Source organism: Chelonoidis abingdonii, chromosome 20 (genome assembly GCF_003597395.2).
Source record: "Chelonoidis abingdonii isolate Lonesome George chromosome 20, CheloAbing_2.0, whole genome shotgun sequence".
NCBI lineage: Eukaryota > Metazoa > Chordata > Testudines > Testudinidae > Chelonoidis > Chelonoidis abingdonii.
Window position 1 is genome coordinate 9,879,140 of NC_133788.1, and position 13,504 is coordinate 9,892,643.

Here is a 13,504-nt window from a genome sequence, read left to right on the forward strand (position 1 = left end):
TTGTTTTTTCAATGGCCTAAGGTGGTGGTGGGCTATTGTACAAACAATAAATATCAATATTCCTCACCATCCCCCACTGTTTTTTAATTGAGATTACCTTTAAGTGGTCAGAATACCAATGAAGTGATTAAAAGAACAAGTAGAGATCGCTTACAGAAAGGGATCAGAACAAAAAAATCATGCATATGAGCTTTTTAAAATAGTATTGGAAATTGTAAAGACTCTAATTATAGTAACTGGCAATGAGAGCCAAAGAAAAGGTGAAATGTGCATAAGATTAAATTTTAAATGGCAAGAAAGATCTGACAGAGAAAATGAGAACACAAGGAAGATGCATGTATTAAGATGTAAAAGCAAACTTTTCCCAAAAAACTCTCTCCTTTATAGCAGGACTATGTCAGTTGTTTCTCCTGGCTTGTTAGGACTTGGGCCCTGGAAGTTAGAAGCCTAGATACCTTTGTGGATCTGAGCTCAGAATCCTAAACATCCTGTACTTTGCATGATTGGATGGATCTCTGCCAAATCTGGGAGTAAGGGCTCTCAAGGCTTGATTCAGAGCCTCTTAAAATGGGTGATGGTCTCTTCACTGACTTAATGGGCTTTGGATCAGGCCTTCACTGCACTAAAAGGATTACTACATGAAACAGATCTATTATAAAGATCGTAGGAACAATCAACAAAAGACAGGATATTATAGGCTGGTTTCTATACTGACATGTAGCTGAAACACTGTCTGAACTCCAGCTTTTTTTCCATGAATGAATAATGCAAGTGGATGTATTTTATTACCTTTGCTTAAAATTGTCTACTAGTTGAACAACCTTTTGAGCTTTTTAACACTCATGCAATTTATGCTTGCAGCAATGATCTTTTTTTGTAAGATAAAGTAGCTAATCTGGTTTTAGTGTTTCAGTAATTGTGTCAGTTAATGTGCATTGGGAATAATTTCATTCCATGAAATGAATACTAGGTGAATATGTAACTCGTACAAGTTTCCTACATTAAGAACTTCTGGGCAAGGCATATACTTTGATAGCTAAGCTGCTGATGGTCCTATTTTTTTTTAAATGTAGTTCCGGTTTTTTTTTTAGTTTTGCTAACTGAATCCTTAACCTGACAATCAAATTTGATAGTTTAGACCCCTGAGCCCAGGAGGAATCGCATTGATTGCAATAGGACTTCCCCCAGATGCAAGGTTCCATATTAGAGGAGCTAGTGGCGTGACTAGGATGCGGGCCTGAGCCAATGCTTGCAAGTTTCCTTCTGAAGAAGCTCAACAAATCCACTGCTGCTGACAAGAGCAGCATATTCACTAATATATTATGTATGGTTTTTAGTCTTTATGGGGCCAGTCTACTTGAGATACCTTCACTGACTTCATGGGGATTGGCTCAACCAATGCTGCAGTTGGAGTTTTGCCTGCCTTAGGACAATAACACTGAGCTCTGTATGGCTCTTCGTACAAATATATAACTACTAAAATAATACAACCTTAATAAAATTAATAGCATATTGACTAATGCTGTCTATAAACACTCGCCTGTAGTGCCAGTTGTTCAGATACTTTTGCAAGCTGAGCAAATTTTACAGCCACTGACAAATATTGGTTGGAGTTGTTGTTTAAGGTCAAGCACGGTTACCATTTTTATTGTTAATATCAGAAGGGAAAACTGTGCTTTGATTTGTCTCCTGAAGCAACATGCTCACATATAAGAATTCACAGCACCTCTTGCCTTACAACGATGACTTATTTTGCAGCCCATTTTTGTATATAGGTGAGAAATGTATTTAATGTTGTTTCTAGTTTTGTATATAAAGTTAGTGTTTGATTTTATGTGCCATGTCCTCAGCTGGTGTACACTTGCAAAGCTGTGTTGACAGTAATGGAGTTATATCAGTTTACACTAGCCAGGGATCTAGCACAGTATGGTGTTTATTTGAGGACCCAACTTGTGTTTTCAAACTTACCGGTAATTAGGAAAGATACATTATTAGCCCCAACATGTAATGCTGCATCAGTAAGACACTACAATTGGGATTTGGGAGGGGATTCCACATGTAAGTCAGATGCATGGAGATGAAGTTGATGAACAACTGGCCTGTTAAACAAGGTCTGTAGTGTAAGTTAGAAATGTAGCTGGGGTTTCCAAAGGCACCAAAAAGTCAGATGTTCAATTCCTATTGATGGTCAGTGGGAGTTGGTTGCCTAGCTTTCTTTGGCCCCTTCAAAAATCCCGGTCCTAAATCTTCAGTGTGGATAAAGCCAGATTGTACAGAGCATTTTAATTGTATTGCATGAAGTCAAATCTAAATGTGAAGGGGAAAACCCTGTCTCCATCTCCTCTCTGCTGCAGCCACCAAACCCTGAGCAGTTCTGCTTCACAAGGGCTGGTGTGAACAGGAGTTTGATAGGCTATGGGGAAAGTGGATCCCTGTACTCCAGCACACCAGGATGGGGTCAGAAGATGCACTGCTGCTTGGATTTTCCTATTTCCTTCCTCCCCACCCCCACCCCACAGGCAGGAGGGAGTATTTTGAGGAGGACACAGTGGAGTTGATGCTGTTTCTGAGCTGCAGTCAAAGCCATGGAGCGACTCTGCAGTGGTTATGTGGCCTGCAGGACTGGGAGAAAATGCCTTGTCCCTCACATGTCTCCCCAGTGCCCAGCCTAGTTATTCAAGAAAAGCACTAAGGTTTCAATTTGGGCCTAAACTCAAAAAGAGACCTGGTGGAGGGGAAAATGGCTGGGAAAAGGAGTTGGGAGGGAGCAGGTTTTTGCAGCCTTCAATCTCCACAGAACCCACAGTCCTTTGGGAAGGTTCAGGCTCCAGCCCCCAAATCTTAGGTCATCCAGGAAGAGAACTGGCTCCTTATGCTAATTGCAGAGCTTTGTCCCTGGCAGCATGGGCCCTGTGTCACCTGGTTCCAAGAGGATTGTTACCCTCATAGACCTTCATGCAGGAATCCCTTTGCTTTCTAGGGGGAATACATTGTGGAGAGAGGTGGCTCGTCGCCCCTCAATCTCTACCTATTCTCCACAAAGCCTGAAATGCACACAGGTCTTATAGAGGATTCTGCAGGCTTTCCTGTGTCTCTGGTTCAGGGCTTCTGCTGCAATTCCTCCTCCACCACCTTTGCTTGTCCCTGAGCCACATTTCAGAGGGAAGCATTGGGATCAAAGGGGATTATTTCTTAACACCAACTTGGATTGTAGTACATTTCAGAGACATCTGGTTTTATTAGTCATAGAAGGGCTTGTAAGAGTTTGCTCAGCATCATTCTTAGCAACCAATCCTCTTCTGCCCACCAGCTCTGCCCACTCCCTTCCTCCATGTCTTCTCCCCTCCCCTCCCCTCCCCCCAATGCTTGGAAGTATCTTTTCCAGAAGCAGCTGCTGCTTCTGGGAAATAGAGATGAAGTTTTAGCCACTTTGGAGAAGATTTCATATACAGCAGCTTGAAAGAAAATGGTGTGGGGCTAGTCTTCGTTCTTGAAGCTATATGACCTTTTTTAGTAATTGTCCCATTGTTTGGAGTAGTCTGTAGCATTGTTTGACTTTCTCTTTCTTCCTTGACCCACATTCTTTTAATAAAGTAATTTAAAAAACAAGATGAGCTTGAAAACCCTCTCTGATCTTCTACTTGATCAGACCTGACAATGATGCCTTGGGTATGGGTCTCTTCACTGTCTAGAACCTCTTTCACCTGCAGCTTCAGTACCTGAAAAAGCAAGTTGATTCAACTCCTCATTCCCAGCCAGACCCCTGCAGGCTGATGTTGACACTTCAATGTACAATATTATTAAATGCAGCACAATTTTCAGTGTGTTGCACAGAAATATTTAAAACTACCACTTTTAAAAGCAGTTTTCTAATAGAAAAGAGACAATACAGTGCAAAGGTTGTGGCAACAAAAGTTACTTTAAAAGATGCTACTCACCTGTAGATCCTATAAATCTAACTAATTTGGGGTTGCTTAGCACCTCTGGAAAATTAGACTGCTCCTACTCAGTGCCCAAATATGGGTTTAGGGACTTCAGGCACCCAAGTTTGAAAACATTGGCCAGAGCCTAATTCTGCTTGTATGCGGGTATAAATGAGGAATAACTCAATGGAATTACACCATAAAAAGTGTGATCAGAACAAGGCTCAGTAACCTACCTCTGGCAAATAAAGCTCACGTTACCCTAGAGCTAAGACAAAGTAATGAAAGTATAAACTGCAAAAAATATAAGCCTGAGCTGCTTTGTGTTTAAAAATCAATTTTCATAATAAACTTAAGTCAAATCACTGTAATATAAATAAATATTTTTTTAACAATTTCCATGCTGCACAGAGTAAAGCATAAGACATGAAGGATATATATAATATAAAAATTTAAATGTAATTAAATCTGGAACAAAAGCACACTTTCCTTTTAAAAGAAGACAAAGTTTAGTAGGGGAAAAATTGTAGGAGGGGTATAATTTAGAAGGAAATTGTCCACCCTTTGCTTAAGAAGAATCCCCTAAAATCAAAAATCTGAGGGATCAAATTGCTAATTTATTCATAGTTTGAGGCATGAAGGGATCATTACATGATCTAGCCCGATTACCTGCGTATCACAGGCCATTACATTTCACTCAGTTACCCCTGTACTGAGCTCCAGAACTTGTTTAACTGAAGCATAACTTGTGCTAAGATCATTTTAAAATGCTGGGGAAACAGGTGGTGGTGTCTCCTTTACATGTTCTTAGGATAGGGTAAGAGAGAGAGGAAACTGAAAATAATAGATTACAATGATGCTGTGAGCAGGCAGATTTATTACAGCATATGATGGTGAAAGCTGAACCTGCCCATCATTGGGATACAAACGGTGGGATTGTTCTAGTAATTATAGGAGAAGTTGACTGATTGTAGAAAAGACTCATATGGTACCTACTGGATTACCTGGTTACCTTTCGTTAGGTATTTGGGTGAGGAACTAAGGGTGAAATGCTCCTAAATCTTAGGCACTTTTGAGTATTATATTCTAAAACTGAAAACAAACTCAGGAGCTAAATTGGGGTCCTGTTCAAGTCAATGGGAGTTTTGCCATTGATTTTAATAGGGCTAGGATTTAACCGTAGAAGTTTTGATTAAATTTTGATTATACTAATTAAAAAACTGTCAAATTGACCTGAATTTTGCTTTAAAAACATCACTTTATCCATGTTTCCAATCTTAATGTATTTGTTTCTCCATCCACACTAATATTTGTAATTCCTTTCAATTTAGTACCATCTGTGAATTTCATTAACATTCCATTTCCTTCTCATGATCTGAAATAAGATGTGATTTCAGTATGAAATGCCACAGTACACACTCCCACCCTTCAGTTTGATACATATATACCCACTCACTCCCACCCCTCAACTCTGTACCTCTATACTTTATCTATAGCTTTTCAGTCAATTTTCACTCCAAACATTGTTCCTATTTATACCACTTTAAATCAAACTTTCAGGCAAGATTTCATGAAATTCAATATCAAATGCTTTTATGAAATCCAATTACATCCTCTTCATTCCTTTTATCTGCCAAGGCTGTGATTTTTCTAACACTTGCACAGAGTCCGATCAGCTAAATGATAAAGGAATTATATGCAATTAAAATCACATCTTCACTTGGATTCCGTGCATGTGTTGCAATCTGCATTAGCAGATCTTGATCTAATGTTTGTAGTAATATGCAAAAAAAAAGCCATCAAGTGGTGGTATTTATTCTTTTACAAACCTTTGCTACTTTCATGACTCCCTTATTCTCTAGAGACTAGCTCCTCATCTGACGTAAATGTGTGCTGACCTATTCAAATTGATAGAGGTGGGCTAACTTATGCCAACTGAGTTGCTTACCCTATCTGTATAACTGATTTTTCTCCATTAAGATTTGTTCCTTTTTTTAAAAAAAATAGTGATAGAAATTTTGACTTACAGGTTAGTAGTTGATCATTTGTTTTTCCTCTTTGTGACAATTAATACTACAATTGATACATTGCTTTTCTTCTGTTTTGAAAGCTCCCTCATAGGTTTGTTCTTGCTGCAAAATCAGACTTTCAACAGCTAGGAATATTGAAAAGCAATAGATAAGAGAATATTGGAAAATACATTTTCCTATAGTCCCTTATCAGTTGCATATCAATAACTTTTCCTTACTTCCTAAAAGAGAGGTGGTATTTCTTGCTGCAGACAGATTTAGAAAGGGAGTTGAGATTCTGGGCCATTTTAGTCCTTAAAGATCAGTGGATATAAGAATTGCCAACCTGGATCAGATCAGTGGTTTAGGTAGTCCTGTATTCGATCTGACTTTGTTCCATGCTAGCTGCTTCACTGAAAGGGGAAAGAAGCCTTGCATTTGACAGAGGGAAAATGTGGGAGATTAGCCTGTATCCTAAACATGAAGATGTATGGCCCTTAACAAATCATCTTTGTATCCTTTTTGTAATACTAGATGTTGTCATCCATATAGATTTCCAATCCAAGCTGACCCTGCTAAACCCTTGGCCTTAATTATACCTTGTGGCAATGAGTTCCACAAACTGATTCTTCCTGCTCAGACAGCTTTTTCTCTTTTTTTACTTTATTCCCCCTACCAATATATTTCTAGAAGCCTATCCTGTTCCCTTTAATATTTCTGGGTCTTATCAACTTATCCTGCTTTTACAGCTGCCCATATCTTCTCTCTGCAAATCATTAATGAATTTTGTGTTCTTGTTAGCTTGCCTTCCTACTTCTCCATTTCCAGTTTAGGTTTTATTAACCCCCTGCAACTTATTAAATTTTCCTCATGGGTTCAACTTGGCCCCTGTTTTTTTCCTTTATATTCTTCTGCTTCACACCTCCAAATACATCTCTACCCTGATACAACACAAATTCGGATATAACACAGTAAAGCAGTGCTCCGGGGCGGCGGGGCTGCGCCCTCTGGTGGATCAAAGCAAGCTCAATATAATGCGATTTCTCCTATAACGCAGTAAGATTTTTTTGGGGGGGGAGCTCCCGAGGACAGCGTTATATTGAGGTAGAGGTGTATTCGTAGAAAGAGGAAAATGCAAGACACTTGGTTAGGATTCATGACAATTAAAGAGGTCTATCTTTTTTCCGTCCTCTGAGGACAATTGAACAAATGCTGTATGAAAATAGTCTTTTTTTTTTAAAAAAAAACCTCTAAAATAAGTAATCTGATTTAGAATAAAATTGCTTAACTTTGCTTTTATTTTATCATATTTTAAGTTTCCATCTTTTTGCTTATAATTTGCAAAATTATCCAAGCTCTTTTGTATTGAATTTTCTTTTAATCTTCTGTTTTTTTTAATGTATCCTACCAGTAACACAATCTCCTTTAACTTGTTTTATTTATCTTGGCTTTTGCGTTTTCAATGTGAAGCTTTGCTAAATAAACAAATTCAGATCTACAAGGCACATGTTCTGATGCATTTAACTACATATCTTGGGTGTAAGTAAGGCTGGTCCAAAAAAGGCATTTTTGAAACTCCACTGAGTCCCATACATGGATTTAAAATAATAATAATCATAATAATAATAATAAAACTTTATCCAAAAATGCAGCTATAAAATCTTTCCCAAGCAATGAATTACCGCCCAGTTTTCCACTATGTTTCACTGATAGGGATGCCCAGGGACTAATCTAGAAAATTGCTAATAACACAGCTTTACAATTAAAATTAAATTTCCAAATGTCCTAATATAGGATGATGTGCAAAAGTCATAGTTGTTACTTTTGGTTTATCTTAACTTTGATCTCTTCGTTGCTAGGATGGTTGCAACATCAGGACCACAAACGAGGGTGCTTTTGTTATCTGCTTCAAATCAGTAGGCTGATGAACATATGCTTACGCATCCATAAAAGTACACTTTCTGTGGGTGTTATGCTTGATATCTGAGTGTAGCAGAGCCAGTAATATCAATAATAGTGACTCAGCAATTGAGTGGTTCAAACTAACTAAACGATCTGATTTTTCATGTCAAATGCCAACTAAGATGTATTTCTAGAGTGAAAATTAACAGGTGGCCTAGGAAGGTGGTATGCATGGGTGTCTACAGTACCTTTTTTGACAGCAAAGCTTACATTTCTTGGCTAGGGAAAAGAGCACACATGAAAGACTCTGTAAAACTCTATTGTGTGCATTCTGTTATACATGCTATATAAAAATATTAGGGCAGGGGTAGGCAACCTGTGGCACGCGTGCTGAAGGCGGCACACAAGCTGATTTTCAGTGGCACTAACACTGCCTGGGTGCTGGCCACCGGACCGGGGGGTTCTGCATTTTAATTTAACTTTTAAATGAACCTTCTTAAACATTTAAAAACCTTATTTGCTTTACATACAACAATAGTTTAGTTATATATTATAAACTTATAGGAAGACCTTCTGAAAACATTAAAATGTATTACAGGCACGCGAAACCTTAAATTAGAGTGAATAAACGAAGACTCCGCACACCACTTCTGAAAGGTTGCCAACCCCTGTATTCAGGCATTGATTAATCGCGATTAATCGCACTGTTAATAGAATACCAACTGAAATTTATTAAAAATTTTTGATTTCTAAATTATCAATATATCAGTTTAAATTACAACACAGAATACAAAGTTTACAGAGCTCACTGTGTTTTTGCTTACAAATATTTGCACTTAAAATGATCAAAGTATTTTTCAATTCACCTCATACAAGTACTGTAGTGCAATCCCTTTATCATGAAAGTGCAACTTCAAATGTAGTGTTTTTGTTTTATTTTTGAGTGCCGTTATGTAACAATGTGAAACTTTAGAGCCTGCAAGTCCACTCAGTCCTCTTTGTTTCTCTTCATGACTGGCTGCATGACAAGTTTGTTTATGTTAGCAGAAGATAATGCTGCCTGCTTCTTGTTGACAATGTCACCTGAAAGTGAGAACTGGCATTCACGTGGTGCTGTTGTAGCTGGTGTTGCAAGATATGTACGTGCCGGATGCACTAGACATTTGTATGCCCCTTCATGCTTCGGCCGTCATTCCAGAGGACATGTTTCCATGCTGATGATGCTTGTTTAAAAAAAATGTTAGTTAAATTTGTGACTGAATTCCTTGGTGGAGAATTGTATGTCTGCTGCTCTGTTTTACCCACATTCTGCCATATATTTCATGTTAAAGCTGTCTCAGATGATGACTCAGCACATGTTCTTCATTTTAAGAACACTTTCACTGCAAATTTGACAAAATGCAAAGGAGGTCTTAATGTGAAACTTCTAAAGATAGCTACAGCACTCGACTCAAGATTTAAGAATCTGAAGTGCCTTCCAAAATCTGAAAGGGATGAAGTGTGGAGCATGCTTTCAGAAGTCTTAAGAGCAACGCTGTATGATGTGGAAATTACAGAATACAGACCACCAAAAAAGAAAATCAACCACCTGCTGGTGGCATCTGACTCATGATGATGAACATGCATCAATCTGCACTGCTTTGGATTGTTATCGAGCAGAAACAGTCAATCGGCATGGACGCATGTCCTCTGGAATGGTGGTTGAAGCATCAAGGGACACATGAATCTTTAGCGCATCTGGCATGTAAATATCTTGCGACGCTGGCTACAACTGTGTCATATGAATGCCTGTTCTCACTTTCAGGTGACATTGTAAACAAGAAGAAGGCAGCATTATCTTTCGCAAATGTAAACCAACTTGTTTAAGCGATTTGGCTGAACAAGAAGTAGGACTGAGTGGACTTGTTGGCTCTAAAGTTTTACATAGTTGGATTTTTTTTTTTTGCATGCAGGTTTTTGTATATAATTCTACTTTTGTAAGTTCAATTCTCATGATAAAGAGATTGCACTACAGTACTTGTATGAGGTGAATTGAAAAATATTTCCTTTTACAGTGCAAATATTTTAATAAAAATAGTGAGCACTGTACACTTTGTATTCTGTGCTGTAATTACAATATATTTGAAAACTTGTAAATATTTAAATGGTATTCAATTATTGTTTAAAAGTACGATTAATTGTGATTTTTTTTAAATCACCTGACAGCCCTGAAAAATATGTAAAGATCACTATCCAAATAATTAGTCACCTACACCAAGAGGATGATTCAAAGCCAATAGAGGTCAATGGAATGCCTCCCATTGACTTTGAATCAGGCCCCAGATCCACATTGTGCCCAATGACTAACACTACATATTTCCAGGAGAAAATTACCAATGCTTCTATGCTCTTAACTGAGGACATATGTATTGTATCCAGATGGAATCTGCTCTCTATTCTCTAGTGAAGTGTGTGGTGTGAAATACGTCCTTTAGTCTTTTTTTTCAATAGACACATGCAGATATAGGGATTTGCCTCTAAGACTATGAAACAAATTATATGCTGAGCTTCCTTTGCAAATGCATGTGTATGGGAAATAAAAACTTACACATCAGATTTTCAGCTATGCCAAGAATATCTGCAGAAACACTTCTGAGTACTGGGTTCTTAAGTCATTTTAATGGTGATGGATATGCAGGACACTATAATCAGTTACACTGCCGTGAAAATTACGTAGTTATTTTCCAAAAGAACAATGAGTAACAGTTGTTTGCCACAGTACAGTTTAATATCTTTTGTTCTGCATGTTTAGAATCTTGTAAAGAACTAGGGAGATGGGGACCACTACGAGACTATAGGTGTAATTTGTAATATTTAGGCTTGTCTAAACACACAAGTTGTATCACCTTAACTATATTGTTATAGCTTCCACTGCATAGTGAGTTTCCCTTGATGATGTGTGGGTGTTTCATACAGCTACAAGGCAGAAAAAAGAACTTTGAAAATTTATGGTTTACAATCACATTTTCTTTTAATTGTTTGGTGGGGAGGATGGGACTCAGTGCCAGGTGTAAACTGGAAGCAACTTTCAACTTTGTTTTGGAAATTGCCCAGATTAGAAATTGTCCTTTTGAAATTAGAGGTGCGGCCTGACTTGATTGATCCTATTTTTGTCCAAATACAATAAATATACCAATGCCAGATTCATCACGATACACCAAATAAATAGAGGGATAGGATAAAGGGAGGGGAGGGGAAGTAACCTACTGCTCTTCAGGGTCTATTAATCATAGACGACATGGCTTTGAATTTTTTGGGCATTCCCTTTCTGTGGTGGTGTGGCCTTGCTTAATGTAAGCTTTCTTAATGCTCCTAGCTGCTATCTTTTGTTACACTCCTCTCCTCTGGCCTCTCCATGTGCAAGTGCCACCATTTGCTCTTAGATTCAGGGTCAAGTTAAGAGGGTGAGAGACACAAGCTACCTTTTTAGTAAGCCAGTGTGGGCCTCATTTCTCACTGCCTTGCCTCTTTTTTGTGTAGTCATTTACACCTGTGTAAAGTGGGTTTAAAATGTTTCCCCATCAAGTGACAGAACAAGTGTAAATAACCATACAGTAATCCTTTCCTAGAAGTCTCAAGGGAGATTGTTGGTGTAAAGTATTCATTGAGTTTGAGCGTGGATTGCCCTTTGTACATGGCCCTATACATCTACACTATTATAATTAAGAGGGGATTAGCAGGCAGCTCCCAAACTGTGTTGCCTCTTTAAGTTCAAGAGATGTTACTCAAGAAATGCTTGTGGGGTGGGGAGGGAAACCCACTCTAAGTTCTTAGTCACCAAGAACTGAGATCCCCCAAAATACTTAAAACTATGAAACAGTCTGTTTTTAATAGCCCTCTGATTTCTCCTTCTTATACTTAGGAAATCGCGTCTCTGTGCCGGAGCCCATCAGACTCCTTGGCTCCAAGACTGTCGTGTTTAGACTCATTTCCAGATTCTCTCTTGGCATCCCCTTTCCAGGTTTTTCCTCTGTTTCCAACTAATTGTCTAACCTCGTTCAGAATCCCATTCCTCAGATCCTCTTCAGTCTATCTCCTTTCCCTTGCTCTCTTCCATGCCTACTCCCTCAGCCCCTTTCACATTCTCCTGTCACTTTCTCAGATCTCTTCAGTCCTCTTCCCTCTCCTCATCCCATTCATTTCCTACTCCTCAATTCTACTTCTCCTTGTTGACCTCATACACTCAGATCTAGCTCTAAACCATGTGCTTCATGCTGTTTGTGAGTGCAGGGTGAGAAAGTTAAGAATAAAGGAATGTGAATAGATACAAGTCTAAGCAGTAGGAAGGAAACAAAGAAAAGAGACAAAATAAGTCCAAGAAGGAAAAGGAGATAAATTTTGTGGTAGATTCATGTGTGATATTTCTTCTCTGAGATACTGTGACTAATCATTCTAGCATGAACCCCCGGCCCAAGCAATGGAAGCTGGGAATCTGGCCTGGGGTGGAGCGAGGGTACATGAAGGAAGAGTAGTCACTGGGGAGGAAGCAGAAGTCTGGGTGGACCAAGTCCTAGAAGAGGGAATGGGAGAGGGAAGTAGTGTATGGATGCTGCAGAGGGCAGAGCCCAGCTTCCTCACTAAGGGTGTTCAGAGGTGGTGCAGGTAGTTGTGGGGGAGGTTATGCCTCCAGATCTGCTCTAACAGTTGTTGCCTGGAGGTTCTGGGGGAGAGATGTGAGGGAACAGCTCAGCTCTTCAGTGTGGTGGACTCAGCAGCCCTCCTTGAGCAATTACATGGGGGGGCCCTGGAACTTAGTCCCCCTTCAAACCAGGGGGAGAGGCAGTGGAGCTCAGTCAGTCAGGCCAGGAATTCATAAGGGCAGGAGTTTCTCTGGTCCAAGTGTGAGATTCCCTGTGCAGAGGGAAACCCTCTGCAGACCCAGGGAGAGATGTATGGGCAGTGACCCCTTCCCTGTATACTGCACCACCCCTTATGAAATGAAGGGGTAGTGACCAGGTAGGCACCAGAAGAGCAGAGAGGGGATAAAGATCACCAGCCCCTTCTCCAAAGACTTGAGTGTAAATGCTGGGAGTCACACCCAAACAAGGGCTGGTGGCAGGAAAAAGAACCGGGGCTGGGAGGAAGCACTTGGAGGACATATGGGCTCAGGGGGCTGGGAGCAGTGGGGGACACCAGAGTGGGAGGGGGGTTGTAGAGGGCATGTAGATTGGGGGGCTCTAGGAGATGGGGAGTACTGGGGGGCTAGGAGCAGTGGGGGATGTCAGGGTGGGGGGGCTCTAGGGGATGGGAAAGCAAGTGGGGCTGGCAAGGACTGGGGCCTCAGGACAGTGGGAACCTGAGGGGCTGTGGGGGGGCATGGCTTGGGGGGGCTGGAGCAGTGGGGGATGTTCAGGTTGGGGGGTGAGGGAAGGCAGATTGGGGGGTGCCTAGGATGGGAGCAGTGAGGAATGTCAGGAGTGGGGGGAACTCTAGGGGATGGGAGCACTGGAAGGCTGGCAGGGCTGTGAGCTCAGACTAGGGGAGCAGTGGGGATGGGCAGGGCTCAGGGTGCGGGGAACAGAGGGAAAGGACTGTCAGGGTGGGGAGCTCTAGGCGGATGCGAGCAACTGGGCGGCTAGCAGGGCTAGGAGCTCAGACTGGGGGGGGCAGCCTTGAGCGGGAATGGAATGG